Genomic DNA, 16,785 nt, shown 5'->3' on the forward strand with positions numbered 1-16,785 from the left:
CTCACTTGTAAAAATGAGATCAGTGTTACGAAACCTAGCATGATCAAACTCAGGGTCCTCATAAAAAATACAGTTTATCAGATCCTTTCCTCATAAAATTAGATTCAGTATGTCCTCAGGCCTTGGTACTCAAAGTTCACAGATGAACCAGCAGCTTCACCTGAACATTAAAGATGAGAAATTACTTCCAGCTCAGAAGGGCTCAGGAACGTATTTTGATAAAGTACACTGGGGAATTCTTACAAGAAGAAGTTTGGGAACTTCAACTAAATGATTGATTCTATAATTTAAAAATGATAAATAAATAAATAAACAAACAAACAAACAAACAGATGGGTTTTTTCCTCCTATTAAATTCAAACTACTTAAAGACAGGAACTGTATCTAGTATTTCTTTTCATCCCTATTGCAAATAATAATAATAATAATAATAATAATAATAATAATAATGTATTGTGAACAAATGCTTACTGATGTGAATGGAGAAAGGGATGATGGAGAGGATAGGATTTTGTCAGCATAGAATTTTTAATATAAGTAATATTAATAAGACAAATATGGAAAGAAAAAGGTGGCTAATCCATCCCAGGAGACAGCAAAACTCACTTGGAAACAGACTGTTTTCTTTTCCCTTTTGTTTCTCCCCATAGTGCCATACAATGGATTTATTTATAGTGAGTATTAAATACTTGTTAAATTGATCATGATAAAAAGAAAGTCAGACAGATAAGTAAAAGAATCTAGAATAAACAGAATTATGCTATAGGCATTTTGCTTATGGGGGGGTATTTTCATTAGTTTGGATAGTTGGTTTTCACAGATAAATCAAAATTCAGTCTCAAATTTTTGTCAGATAGTGAAGGAGATGGAAAAAACTAAACTTTTGTTTACATCAGAAGATTAAATAGGCACAGTGTTAGAATATTCAATAGAGGAACCATGATAGATAAACTGTCAAAGAGAACTTCAGAAACCACTCAATGATTTTTAGAAAAATAAATATACAGCCTTATCTTCTGATGTGAAGACTCCTGCAACTTCTCTTTTGAATATGTATGACTAAAACCTTACTGCTTTATCCTAGCCTTCAGACCACAGAAAAGAAAGCTGTTTTAGAAATGGCTTGTAAACAAGCCAACTGAGAAAGAAAATGAAGTCAGGACTCATTGGTGTATGTGTGTGGGGAGAAGGGGGTTGATGAATGATATTGGGCTAAAAGCAGCCTCTATTATGGGAAGATTTCCATGGTCTTGTGTAGTCTTAATGTGTAGAATTCAGTGTCAAAAATCTTACTTATCTTCAAGTAGCCAAAAAAAAAAAAAAAAAAAAAAAAAAAAGACAAAAAACTGAAATCTGGGCATTTATACTATCCAGGTACTTAGAACTGTTTGGGGGACAGGGTGGAAAAGCTAGAAGTTTGAAGGGCTTTATTTCTTTCTGCTTTGGATGTTTGACCTGAGGTAGACAGTCAAAGGACAGCAGAGTTAACTAAAGATGAAAGGGTTAAAAATATCCCAACATATGTTGATCCAGTATCATTATATTTGGGGCCAATTTTAACTTTCTGAAGTGAGCAATTTAAGGAGCAGTTTAAGTGCAGAAATGATATTTTTCCCCTTCACAAAGTCTCTAAGCTGCAAAATTGAACATTTCTATGAAAATCACATTTTTCAGCATAGTGATGCAGTTGTGAAGGACAGGGCAATTGAGTGCACTGGAAGAAGTTAATGTGTTCCACTGACATGGCACTCTGAGGCCACACAGATCAAATGCTTTTACCCCCAAATTTAGTGCCTTCCTTCTATAGACCTAGAGTTTTCTACCATGAGGGTTTTTAAGATTCACAAGTGACCACACATACCTTAATATAAGCTAGTGTGCATTTGGTAAGGAATGCCTTCACCCTCTCCCCACTTCTTAATCTAGACCAAAGACCACTGCACAGAGAAGTTAGCAGCTCTGGAAACCTGGGCAAAATAGTAGACTCTAACTATAGAATAATGTCCAAAAGAAATTTTTTGGAATCGGTTAGTTTGGCCTAATGGAGTCTTTCTGATCTGTCATTTAATATGGACCTAGTTTTTATACTTTCCTTACTGAATTTGACCCCGATCCTTCTTTCATGCCCATTCAATCTTGGGACAAGCATTGTAATGCCCTGACTCAGGATCAAAAATGCTGACGCATTCAACAAACGTTTATTGTGTAACTACAGGGTTCAAAGTAAAATATGGAGTTTGCTTTTTAGGACTCCTTTTCTAATACCTTAAAGCATTTATTGTCCATAACATAATGTTTGCCCCTTAATCATGTGCTATATTTTCATGTTAATAGCTTAATGAAAGTGGATTGTTTTTCTAACTAAAGAATACATTTCATAAATCCAAAATATATATATTTTATATATATAAAATGGAAAAGTTTCAATACATAACAAATTCCAATTAAAGGTAGCTTATTCAGTCTTTGTTATATCAGAAATCCTTGGGTAAAATGAGGATTTAGAAAAATGTGTGCATATTATCACAGACTAACTCTTCAGCATGGAGAGAAGAGTACATGTAAAAAGCCAACCCAGGGATTTTAAAGTAAAAGGAGATGTTCAACTTTAATGGAAATATAAATATTAGGATAAATGGGTAGACTTTTTCATGAAAATGATGCACAACTGTTTTTTTTTTAAATTCTGATAAGTATTATTCAGGTGTAGCATATCAGAAAAAAAAAATGAGTAATTTAGAGCTTGACTTTGATGGCACATTGCTTTATCTGGAGAGCACAAAACATTATAGAGAACTGGTCCACAGGCAACACCTTAAAGGAACTTGCATTCCTGGCAGAAACCTCTGACCTCAGCTCAGAGAGGTGGTGAATCCAAAAGCACTTACTCCTTCATAAACTTTTTTTGGTATGTATAACTAAAGGACGCTAATGGCCTTGGTAAAATCCTGGCTCTTAGATATTTCCAGCACAAAAAGAATATGTGGAAGACGACTAGTTCTAGCTTAATATCCATTCTCTAATTAATTTATAGTAATAGCATTTAGCCAAGTACATGACGATCTAGCTAAAAATTACATTCCCCAGCCTCCTTTTCTGCCAATCATGGCCACGTGACCAAGTTCTGGCCAATGAGATTAGGAAAATTGATGTATGCCAGTTCCAGCTCTTTCTCTGGGGGTGGGGAGGGGGTGGTTGTGTGCTCTCCTGGTTCTGTTTTCCTACCAGCTGGTCAAAAAGGGTGAGACCTGGAGAATTTCCACATGTAGGAAACACTTGTTAAGAATGACAGTACTACTGCCAACCCTGGACTTGTGGAATATAACTTGATTACTACACAATGGAGAAAGAAAGAAACTTCTATTTCAAACACTGTATTCCTGACTTCCTTTCTTTCTCACAAACCTTAGCTACTATCTCAACTAATATCAATAGTTTGTTTTGTCAATTAATGTAATACAACACAGATTTTCAAGTGGTTAACAAAGTATACTGCTATTTACTGAAGACTGAACCATAAATACATCTGTGAATGGCACACATGCATTTTACTATATCCCATATTAAGTAATGTCACAGAATTTTATATGGAAGAAACCAGCAGGGACAAAATGAAGATCAGAGAAGAAAAATCAAGGAAGGGGTCAAGAGGAAGAGGCTAAGATTAAGCTAATAAAATCCACATCATTATCAAAAGCTGTGAGCTGCTTTGATAGGTAATTTAGGCCTTGAAATGTTTGAGGAAAAGCATATGAATTGTGAACTAGATGATAAAGTTCACCGTTTTTAGCCGAGTAGCTAACAACAGTGTCTCCTTACCTTCTGTTGAGTCAGGAACCAGGTGGTATGCTCTTACCTACTGTGGTCATTTTAAACATGGTGAGAATTTGAAAACATTATGCCTTTGAAATGCCAGTTGGGGGTGGAGGATTGGGCTAGAAGGGCAGCAGATGGGCAAGAAAGATTGACAGAAACCCAGCTGTGCCAGGTAACATCTCAGACCCCTGAAAGGTTAGACCTGTTCAGATTTTAAGAAATAGAAGTCAATCTGTTTGTCACATCTATTGTCTAAATTTCTGTGGGAAGTCAAAAGGATGACTCTAATATTCTGTAAGAGAATGAATATTTAGTTGATTGAAGCATTACGGGAAAAAAATGTTTCTTCCTTTGCAACTGACAATGTGATAGTTCCCCTTAGTTTCTCTTCAATATATTAACTAATCACATATTTGCACATGAGGCTGTGGATATCCACTACTATAAGCACTGCATTATACATGACCCTGAACAAATTCATGACAAAGTAGACATTTTCCATGTCACCTTGGAGGCAATATGAGGTAATGGCATCATCTCTGACCTGGCCATAATAAACAGCAGGTTTCTCTCGAAGCCTTCTGACCTCTTCTGATTTTTGACTAATATCTACAGGCTCAGGGCCCACAAGCAGCTTTTGACTCAACTCACATGTCAATTTATGTAGAACTATTGATCCAATGATTTCATTTAGATGAAATCATATCCCAAGGATGAACTTATATTTTCCCATTATATTAATAAACATATTTTAGGGCATCTGGGTGGCTCAGTCGGTTGAGTGTCTGACTTCTGCTTAGGTCATGATCTCATGGTTCACAGGTTCAAGTCCCGCATCAGGCTCTGTGCTGATAGCTCGGAGCCTGGAGCCTGCTTTGGATTCTGTGTCTCCCTCTCTCTCTGCCCCTCCCCTGCTCATGCTCGCTCGCTCTCTCTCTCTCTCTCTCTCTCTCTCAAAAATAAACATTAAAAATTAAAAAAAAACTAAACATATTTTAGATTCCCAAAAGGGGTGATTTTCAATGAATTCAATTCCATGAAAAAAAAATGTGTTTCCCACAAAACTTAAAATGCAGGACAGCTATAATGAATTAACTACCATTTCCTTAAATACTATGTTGTTATGTATGTGGCTTTAGATTTTAAAGAGGGTAAGAAATTTATATTTACGACAGAAAAACTAAGCAACAGAGAACTTGGAGAAAAATGTACATTTCTGACAATTACTTTCATCTGCTGAAGCCTCAGTCACTCTTCAAGACTCTTCCCGCTTCTCACCAATATCCTGAAAGCTTACAGACACACAATCTACAACTCTTCTCACTTCCGTAAATTCCATAACATTTATGACTCCCAGTTACCACTTATAAAGTTATGTCACAGTATTATAGGTATTTCTCTACTAGTTTGCCCTATCCTACTACATTTAAATATCTTAATTACAGGGGTGTCTGGGTGGTTCAGTCGGTTAAGTGTCCGACTTGGGCTCAGGTCATGATCTCGTGAGTTCAAGCCCTGCATCGGGCTCTGTGCTGACAGCTTGGAGGCTGGAGCCTGCTTTGGAGCTTTCTGTGTCTCCCTCTTTCTCTGTCCCTCCCCCACTCACACTCTGTATCTCTCTCAAGAAATAAATAAACATAAAAAAATTTTTTTAATAAAAAAAATCTTATTTACAGACTCCAACATCCATTTTTTCTTTACATTTCACATGCCTTTTTCCAATTCAGTATAATAGAGACTGATAATTGTCTCTATATCTGCTTTCCCCTTCTTCCACAGTAACACAACAACACAGTTAAAGATGGAACATGGTAACTCTACTTGGACCTGGGATTCTGAGTCTCTCTTTCATATGATCAAATTATCATCAATGGAAAATGAGCAAATACGGTATGAGATGCAAATTTCCCCTTCATTTAAGATGAGTTTTCTGATCCTGAACTTCCTATCTTTTCCCTCTAAGCTAGTGGGTATGCCAATGAGCACAGTAACTTTGGAGACTAAATGTTAAAGATAACAAAATTTCCATCAGCTTAGGCCCCTAGAGTTGAGCCACTGACATCCTGAAATCCTCACCTTCTACTGTTATGTGAAAAAGAAATCAACTTCTCTGTTGTTTTCTTAATCAATAATTTTGGGACATTTCTGTTAAAGTAGCTTCATCTACCACTCTGCAACTAATGTGTATTAAATACTTGTTGTTTCAGAAAATGGATATTTTTCATTGATGGATTCATGAATTAAGTCCAAAGAATTGTGACACAAGAAACAAAAAAGAATGTGTTATTAGACACATTCCCCAGAAGAGCTTAAAGGAGAGAATAGATGAATTCAGAATGAAATTAGAAAGACAAAATAGAGCTTCTTAAACAGAGAAACAGAAAGCAGTCTATGCTAGAAATAGCTAATTTGATAAAATAGAAGAAATTAATCCATAACTATTGAACTTGCCAAAATTTATTATCCCATATGTAAACCAAGCCCCATGACAAAAAAAATATACCCTGAATTTTTTTCTTCAAATTTTTATTTAAATTCTAGTTAGTTAACATATAGTGTAATATTGGTTTCAGGAGTATAACTTAGTGATTTATCACTTACATATAACTCTCAGTGCTCATCACAAGTGCCCCCTTAATACCTATCACCCATTTTAGCCCATCCCTTGCCCACCTCCTTCCATCAACCCTCAGTTTGTTCTCTGTTCTCACTCTGTTCTCACTAAGAGTCTCTTGTGGTTTGCCTCCCTCTCTCTTTTTTTCCCTTCCCATATGTTCATCTGTTTCGTTTCTTAAATTTGATATATGAGTGAAATCATATGGTATTCGTCTTTCTCTGACTTACTTTGCTTAGCATAATAGTATGCTGAAATTTCTAACACAGTCATTTTTTTGGTACTAAAACTTGACGACTAAAGTCTGATGTCGATAACTGCTTCACAATAATTATATATTGTTGAATAAATAACGGACTGGGACAAAGAATTCATGTTAGGGAAACAAACACTTAGGCTGTGAGGATAATATACAAAAGGGAGAACTAATCTCATCTTAAAGCTGAGAAATTTTCCCTGAAGTTTTCTTTAAACTATGGATTAGAGGATAATTTAGGGACGTAAAGAGACTGAAGAAGAGCTTTTCAGGGATAATGTACAAAGTCCTTGAGATAGAAAAGATGGAAAAGATAACTTCCAAGCAAAGACCAGTGTGGTTAGCAAGAGACAAAGGAGAGCAGGAAATAAAAATGGCAAGATGAGTAGAGGCCAGGGTTTTATGATCACTAAATTATAATCCAAAGTAAAAATTACATTTTATGTTGAAAGCCAATATCCATGCGCATGTGTGTGCTTAATAATTACCCTAAATATGGATGATGTTCCTTCGTGTTTTCTATTCCTTTTTCCCTGTTGCTTTTAAAACATTATATTATGGTTCACTAATGGGTTGTTCTCCAAAATCTTTTAAATTGTGGTAAGAATTATTAATTTCACTCTAAGAATAGTGGAGATTATTTGCAGGTTTTAATGCTGTGGTAGTGTGGGAATTTGGCAAAAACAGACTTGTTTTTAAAAACAATCTCTACGCTGTCAGAATCGATTGGATACAATCAAGAATAGATTCAGAGAATGATTTTAGATGTTCTGACAAGAGATGATGGTGGCCTATAATAGGATGAAAGCATAGATGAATCATACAGATAGAGAAATGAGGCAAAAAGGAAAATCTGAAGAGAATTAAGCTACTGGGCTATGTTTCAAATATATCCTTGACACACCCCTCTATACTACTTGGGTGGAGACAATCCTTTGTTGATGCATGTATTCATTAATTTAATCCATGGAAATATTCATTCTTCCTGTCAGCAATGGCCCATGCCTTCAAGGAATTCAGAACTGAGGGAAGTAGATACACACTGAAACAAGTGCTGGCAAGTAAAGTGATATGTAGTAGATAAGAGCCTTGTACTTGATAAAATGAAAACACAAAGGATAAATAATTCTACCTGATGAGTGAGGTGGCTTCTTTCTTTGCAACCCCTATATTTCAGCCTTATTGAATGCCAGCATTTCAGAAGCAGGAGAGGGACAGGGGCCAGCAAAGGGACCATATTGCTTAGGGAGGCAAAAAAAGAAAAGAGAACATGGTTTCACAGTTCCAAAGAGTTCAAGAAAATGAGAATACTATGTAAATACGCCTTAAAAATTAAGTATATATTACCATATATATCACAGTATCTGATTATCAGGAGAAACTTGTAAAGATTTCATTCTCCCTTTGAATACATGGCTAGTTCCTAATGAAGGCACGTATTTTAGTTTTTAACCCAATCCATAGCACATGTCTCAGATGCCTTCTTTCTGCTTTTCCAGTCATTTAACCTGTCTGCTCTGTCCGTTTACCAGTCTCACTTCCAACTTTTTGACTTTGATTCCATGTTCAGTTTTATCTATACTCTGTGGACATGGCAGATTTTCTTAATCATATTTGAACCATAGAGAGTTCTCAAGTACACATCCCAGCTCTTCCTCCTAAGCTCCCAAGGTAACCACCTTCCTCTGCCCCACTCCAGCCCCTGTAGCCATACCTTGACATAGCCTGAATTGAGGGGAGGAGAAGAAAGAAACTGCGTAACTCTTCAGTGTATGACTCCCATATCAAGGGATTCCTGGCAAGAGGAGGAAGGTGGTGGTTGAAGCCTTTGAGTAGGTGGCAGTGTCAACGAGTGAAGACTATTCGTGAATTTAAAAATCAGGTCATTACACTCCACCATTGTGAAATGGGAGTGAGAGTTCTTGGTGCCTCTTTAAAGTCTGTCATTCTGCCTTCCTCATACAGTCATATTTCCCATTGCTCTAGTCTTTCATACTCAGCACAATTCTTCTGTGACCCAGGTTTAACTGGTCATCCTTCTAGTACCACTGATTCACATTTCGCTATTTTCAACTTGAGGAGAATACTCTCCTGCAATCCTCCCAAGCTAATAAGCTCTTCCAAGCTCAGGTCAAACTTCACCCTTCAGGAAACCTCCTAAAATCCTTTTTAACCATCATTGAACTCTCTTAGAATAATTGCACTGCCTACATTATAACACCGTATTTAATTGTGCACAGGCTCATTGTTTTTGCTGATAATTAAATGTCTGCACATATCTTAACCTACAATTAGGTTAGCCTTCTGGAGTACAGTACATATGTATGTGTGTATACATATATGGTTTCTTTATCAAAGAAATAAATATGGAAGTTTAATACCTCTGTTTTTACAGATGAACAAAATGGGACTAAAATCAAATTCCTTGCATAATCTCACAACCATTTAATTTTAACAGTGGGTCTAAATTCCTGCCTTCCTTCAGAGTGCCCAGGACACCACTAACCACATGATACACCCTCAGTATCTGTTGGTTTGAATTTAATAGCTTTAAAATAAAAATGAGTTTGTTTCCCTCACAGCTTAGACATCTTGGCATCAAGACATGGAATTAAGCTGACTTGGGATGTAGGCATTTATCTTTGAGGGAGGAGTTGCCCTTGAACCTCTGCCTACCTATCCTTACCATATAGTCGCTATGCATGAGGCTTTAGCTCCTTCTATATTTTCTATTTCCTTTCTGTGTCTCTGCTCTCTCAGCTGGGACCCTCACTTCCTTCACTCCCATTGCTTTGGGATTGTTGATTCACTTCCTTGAAAAGCACAAACACTGCTCGTTCCATTATTTATTAATATTATTGTTACAAATAATGTTATTATTTGACTTGCTCTCAGGGAGATTTCAAGTTCTGGAGTCACTGCACATGAGTTTCTGTCTGCATATCCACTTGCCAGAATAATCCATATGCCTCCTTTTCGAAAATTCCCACTAGGAATGTTGGAAACCTTACAAACTTTGATTGAGCTGCCCCAGGTCAAATTGAACATCTGGGAAAGAACTTCTGCATCAGCTGCAGTTGTGCATCCTTAAATACCCTAGTGACCAAGTTCTAGGAGGAGGATTGGCGTGGGGTTTCATTTCGTGCAAAATGTATGGATATATTTAAACATTTCATTATATGGTCCAATTAGGCTGTGTCTACATGGACACATAATAAAGTAAAAATTTGGCAATTATCTGGTTCATTTCATCAAGTCAACAGCCAAAGGCATAGATCTTGTCTGGCAAAAAAGGCTTTGGAAAGGAGAATGGGGGAGAGTCAAAATAATTTGGATCTGGAAATTACATTCCTTGTATGTGTAAGAATGTGTACTTAGATTATTTTACTTTTCCCAAACAGATATCTTTTTCAGTATAGTGTGTTCTTTTTAAAAATATTTTTAATGTTTATTTATTTTTGAGAGAGAGAGAGAGAGAGAGAGAGAGACAGATTACAAGGGGGGAGGGGCAGATACAGAGGGGGTCACAAAATCTGAAGCAGGCTCCAGGCTCTGAGCTGTCAGCACAGAGCCTGACATGGGGCTGGAACCCATGGACTGCGAGATCATGACCTGAGCCGCAGTTGGACGCTTAACCAACTGAACCCCCCAGGTGCCCCAAGTATAATGAGTCCTAATGATCTCTACTACAATGCCAAATGTTTCAAATAAATAAAATACATAAAAATTCTGCTCTAATTTCAGGTTCTCTTCCATTATCCTGGACATATATATCAAGTCTGAAGAAAAAATAGCCATCTGAAGACTAAACTCAGATTTGTCTAACTCATAAATGGATGTTTTTTTTTTTTAATGTTTATTTTAAGAGAGAGAGAATGTGAACAGGGGAGGGCCAGAGAAAGATGGAGAGAGTGAGTCCCAAGCAAGCTTCACACTGTCAGTGCAAAGCCCAATGCAGGGGTCCATCTCACCCACTGTGAAATCATGAACTGAGCTGAAATCAAGAGTTGGATGCTTAACCAACCGAGCCACCTAGGCATCCCTAAACAGATATTTTAGATTCCTCCTTAAATTCTCCTGGCCCTATTATGAATCATACCAGTCATTAGCATAAAAGGAAGAAAGGAAGGTGGCTGGGTAGGGACAGAATGAATTATGATCAAGTCATGTTCATGGGGTCCCTACGGGCACTGTTTAAACATGTGCAAAAGCCACCCACTCAGCATCCTTCTTTCCTATCCTTTTATCTACACCTCCCCCCTTCTACTACCTGCCTGTTAAGTCCTATTAAGCATTCCTTCCTTTCCAGAAAAAGTGTGTATCTTTAGGCTCAGAATTCCATACAGGCAGCTGGAAAAGCTGTTGAAAACCATGAAATAAGGAATACAGTGGATACGGAGAATTAATGTGAACTAATTATATATCCCATCTTGAGAGTTTTCTATTGTATCTCTGCAGTTAAGAGGTATACATGAAGGAGCAATATAGATATCCAGAATCTATGATTTTGTATTTATATGATGTACTTATTCTTCCTGCCTATCCATTTAGATTTTTTTTCTTAAAGTAATGTGTATACACTGATCTTGTCCTAAATTAACAATACAATTGTAAATCTGTTGCAAAGGCATCGCCTATGTGTCAGAAGAGATTGATTTACGAAAGAACCAAGTAAAATGCAATCTTCACAGCTCAAGGGAAGAGGGATATGATTATCATTTTCAAACATTTGAAAGGATTAAAGACTGGTGATGGGTGAATCTCAGAAGGCCAGAGTTGGATGCATACCCAGAAAACTTTGGAATCACATCTCAGAGTCTGCAGAAACTGGTGGAAATCTACTGAGGATGTGCTTATGACATTTTCTCTGTTTGCTTCCAGCCAGCCTGGAAGCCCCTGCCTTAAGGTCTTGGCACTGAAGCATTAATACAGGCCCTCCTAGGGAGTAGAAGGGGGGTATGATAATTACAAGGAGAGGTGGCCTGCAGCAAAATTGTAGAATGGGTGAAGTTTCCTTTGGCAATTTTCCACCTACACTCCTCAGCTATTCTAAAATCCACTAAGTTCTCAGCTTGTAAAGGGGTTTTGATTAATACACTTTTCAACTACATTTGCATTTTAATGGGAGACTCTGGGAAAAAAACAGGTAACAAAAGACTCAAATCTCAAATAGTAAATAATATTAGATAGCAATGAGTATTGGAATTGCCCCTCCACCCTTCACCAAGGGGCAACTTTTCTAATGTTCTTCTTCACTCCTGACCCCTCCTTTGTTTTGTATATTGATCTGGACCACAATCGCTCTTCAATCATATCTCAGGCATACTGAATATTCCATTTTTTCTGAAACTAACATAATCTCTTGCCATTAACCTTTCACATGTGCGTACATGATCTTCCTCATACAATGCTCTTCCTTGTAGTTCTCTGTGGAGGTGCTCAGGTGAGATAGCACTACCTCATGGAAGGCATCATAGACGCTCCAAGCCTGGGGAAGGTCTCTTGCAGTGGGAATCAGACATCTCGCTCCTACATGCCGCACTCACAAAGTGACTGTAAACCTGTATTTTAATTACCCATTAAGCTCTTTCTATTTGTCCTATGTGCTCATTCAGAGCAAGAATAATGCCCCCCCCTCACGTTGCATATTCCCTATTTTCTCAGGGCCTTACCAAGTATTTGTTATAGGTTACTTAGTATTTGTTGAATATATTTAAAAAAATCTGCCTGACCTACCTCTATTCAATGTTCCTCAAGCTTACTGGTCCTTTTATACTCTGAAGAAGCATACAGGATTTGAGGCAAAGGTTTGTTTTAACTGAAAGATCCTCTTTTCCCCTCCTAACCATAAATTTTATAGGCAATTAAGACAGAACAAATTTGAATGAGGTGGGATGAAAGTATATAGGCAATGAAGTGACAATTTTAGATAATCCTCAAAAAAGCAGTGTCACTCCTGCAAATTTCTCAGATTGGGAAATAACGTTTTCACTGAAGTGGCAGGTACATCAGTTCCTCCGTACAATTATAAACCTGATTGGCCAAGACACTGAAGAACATCATGCAGAGAATAATACTGCAGTAGGAAACCCAGAGACTGACATTCAACCCTGGGAATCGATCATCAGGGAACCAGAATTCCCTTCCCATCTTTTGAAAATGGTTGCTCTGCCTCATCTTTGTTTTGTTTACCTGAAGTTTAATAAGACACTGGTATCTCCAACCCTGTGCCAGTCAACCATAAAAATCTTACTATAGCACTTGAAACTCCCAGCATTCTTGAAGCCTTAATCAGATAAGAAAAAGTGATATACAGTAAATTCAGGAATATTTTTTAAAGATTGTGATTTGTGATCAAAAAGACCCTCTTCCAGGAGGCCATATCCTAACATAAACTCTAAATAATTCATCTTTTAGCAATTTAATACATCTGATACTAATTTGCTCATCTACAAAATCAGGATATTAATACCCACACTTCTCAGAGTTATTGTGAAGGTTAGCGATAATGATTGTAAAGGGCTGGCATTTATAAATATATTTTAGTGTTCTTGTGCTTGTGATATTTTATAATACTTTCTCATGATTGCATAAATTTTATTACGCTAATAAAGTGAGTCTTCTCATGCTATTCTGAGGGCAGTATTAATTCGACTTATATATCTCTGGAGGAATTTAAGGAACGCAAAAATCATTCATTCTGCAAAAGAGTATAAAATACCTACTCTGCTCCAGCTATTGTATTGCATGGTACCAGGAAGCAATATCTATCTTTAAGGAACATGGGTGTTCATGAGAAAGAGAAGTGTTACAAAGGTGGTATTAAACATTCCAAGGCCAAGGGATGACTTTCACCAGACTAGGAGGAGGAATAAGGGCATTCAGTCCACAGGCTGTTCTCAAACAGGCAAAAGAACAGTGATTTGAAGTACGGTGTGGTGTGTGAGAAAGGATGAGAGAAGTAGCAGAGAAGAAACTTTCCATATTCCATAATTTCAGAGGAAAAAAAGTACCGCTGAAAACCATGTCTGCCCTCTAGGAGACGGAAGATTGCTCCCCAGCGCAAAGTACTCTTTATTTAGACAAATCCTTTGACAGATTTGATTACAAAAGGGAAAGATCCCAGGGAACAGTCTGGTGTTTGGGAATATGGATTTCTACTATATGATATAAATTATTTTCTGTGGTACACTGTGATATTATCACTTCATTGCAACCTCCAAAAATTTTAATAAAATCTGTGACACACAGACATGTATCAGTGGTATTTTGGGAAATAGTTGCATCTAGTGTGGTATGTGAGCGTAAGAATAAGGAGGACAAAGATGGAGACAAGAGAGAGCTAAGACTGAGATACTAGTAAAGAACACTAAAGACATAAAATAAATAGCACAGCAACATGATCATATTTGAACCTGAGGGGAAAAAAATCAGTAAGTGATTTCTTTAGATGGGAGGCAGGCAGACTAAGTTGTGACTGTCCTGGTGAAACAGAGACAACTAAACTTGAATATGGAGAATAAATAAATGAGCAGGGAGATGGAAAGAAGGAAGCATCAACAGGACATGGTATGAATAACATACAGGTAAGTTGAATCACTATGTTGTATACCAGAAACTAATGTAGCACTGTATGTCAACTACACTTTAAAAGTTTTTTAATAAAATAAAAATCCACACACATTCAGGGTCAAAGAACAAACAATAAAACAGGACATGGTATTAAATGACACTGAAGTTTACAGGTTGAAAGACCAAGTGCATGGATTTCAGTACCAAGAAGGAGTTTGAGGAACACCCAGGAGAATAGTTTAGAGCATAGAAATTAAGGAATTCACAACGAGTGCTAATCATAATTTTATGTTTGATTGTTTCTTTTAATGGTGATCTTCTTTCAGAGGAGTGTCCATTCTAACTCTCTGCTCAGACACAAGCTTTTATCAATACTTCCTCTGGTACCTGCTCCCCATGAATTATTTGCAGTTAAAGAACTGATTAAAATACAGGATAGGGGCGCCTACGCGGTCAGTCGCTTAAACGTCGGACTTCAGCTCAGGTCATGATCTCGGGATTTGTGGGTTCGAGCCCCGCGTCAGGCTCTGTGCTGACAGCTCAGAGCCTGGAGCCTGCTTTGGATTCTGTGTCTCCCCTCTCTCTGCCCCTCCCATGCCCATGCTCTGTCTCTGTCTCTCAATAATAAATAAACGTTAAAAAATAAAAAAATAATAAAAAAATAAAAATAAATAAATAAACAAAAATACGGGATGCCCCTCCCTTTCTGCTCTCCCTTTCTGCTTTACTACTACTACTACTACTACTACTACTACTACTGCTACTTTATCTCTTGCAGAAAAAAAATAGAAGAAAACTTTTTTCAAAGGAACAATTGAGAAGATTATAGAATCAAATAAAATGATCTATCCTTAGTTTGAACTGTCAAGAAGTTATATAAGTAATAGGAAGGATCCTTCCTATCTTGAACCATTAGATCTTGGATAAGGGAACTTTAAAACTGGAACACATTTATTACTGGGATTTTAAGAGTTAGAGGATATCTGTAAGTTCCCTGATGTCCAGAATAAGGAAGGAAAGGAAAACAGAAAAGGGGGAAAGGGAAGGGGGAGGGGGAAAATGAAAAAGAAAATAATGTGAGCTGTATACAGAGGCAGAAGCAAAATGTTAAGTGCCAAGAGGTAGGCAGACAAATGGCTTGGTTGCCCTGAAAGTAAATGCCAGCAGCATCACAGAGATCTGGATACTGAGCCGTGGTCAACCAGTGAGGTGGAAATTGAGCTCAGAACACCTATATTACACTAGACTACTTAGTTGGGACTAAACTGATGTGATAAGAATTCTCTGGTGCCCAGAGGAAGCATATGCAAATCCACCTGGAGGAAAATATCCCTAAAGTATGCGTGCAGGTTTCCATGACTTACTACCATCCAACCAGTCCACAAGTAAAGATCAACAAGCACAAAATTAGAGAAGCCAAGAAGTAGGTGTGTCTGAAGAAGCAAAGACAATAGTGCTCATAAGTAAATGAATAAAGATAAAAAATAGAAATATCAAAGAGAAATTAATAGGTCTAGAGAATAAAGAGACTGGTAGCCAAAGACAATGGAAAAAGACATTCTATATTTTGAGAGAAAACATTGTTAACTTAGAAATGTGTTTGCATCAAAATTCTCTTTCAAGAAGGAATTAGCATTAACATAAAAACAGAATTAGGCCAGAAAATGTCCTCCAAATGTATTTCTAATCAATAGGCTTGATCTAAGCACATTTTGAGATTTAGATAGAAGTAGTGTCTAGACTATACACACTTGTGTCTATGTTGTGTACACATATAAAAAATTTGTCATTTGTGGAATTAAAATGGACATGGAAAGTACTAAAATGTTTGTACAGAATAGTATAGTCAGGAGTGAGTGATCAGAAAAAAATTACTCAAAGATTCTTATACTTCCTGGAAGTGCGACAAAATATTTTCTTTTCTTTAGACTTTAAGTATTCATGGAAAAGAAAAAGGATAAACTAATAAATGTAATATGTAAAATCTAAAAATGAACAATAAGATCAAATAAATCTTAGTTAATTTAAGTAAAAGCAAGAGAAGAGAAAAAAAAGATAGAAAATAAGAATAAGCAAATGTTCAAGAGGATAGAAGCATGTTCAAATATGTCAATATATGGAAAAATGAAAATATATAAATATTAAACATATTTATAGATCATATATATATTTTAAAAAATTAAAAATAAAATAAAACATAAAACTCCTACCATGTAAAAGATATTGTAAAATTAGATTAAAATATAGGTAAGAAAATATAACTATATGGCATTTTTAAAAGATACAATTAAAACATGAGACTTTGTAAACACTGAAAGGAATAAGACAGAGACACAATAAGCAAATATTAATCAAGGGAAAGCAAATATAATTATATTTATCTTGAGAAAAGTAGACTTTAAAATTATTTTGTTACCAGGGATATCTAAAGGCCAGTATATAATAAAACGTTTAATTAAGTAGATATAACAATGCATACATCTAACAAAATATCCTCAAATTATACAGGTTTTGTCAGAAAAACAGG

This window comes from Panthera pardus, unplaced genomic scaffold (assembly GCF_024362965.1).
Source record: "Panthera pardus isolate Hobbes unplaced genomic scaffold, ASM2436296v1 HiC_scaffold_15, whole genome shotgun sequence".
NCBI classification, from domain to species: domain Eukaryota; kingdom Metazoa; phylum Chordata; class Mammalia; order Carnivora; family Felidae; genus Panthera; species Panthera pardus.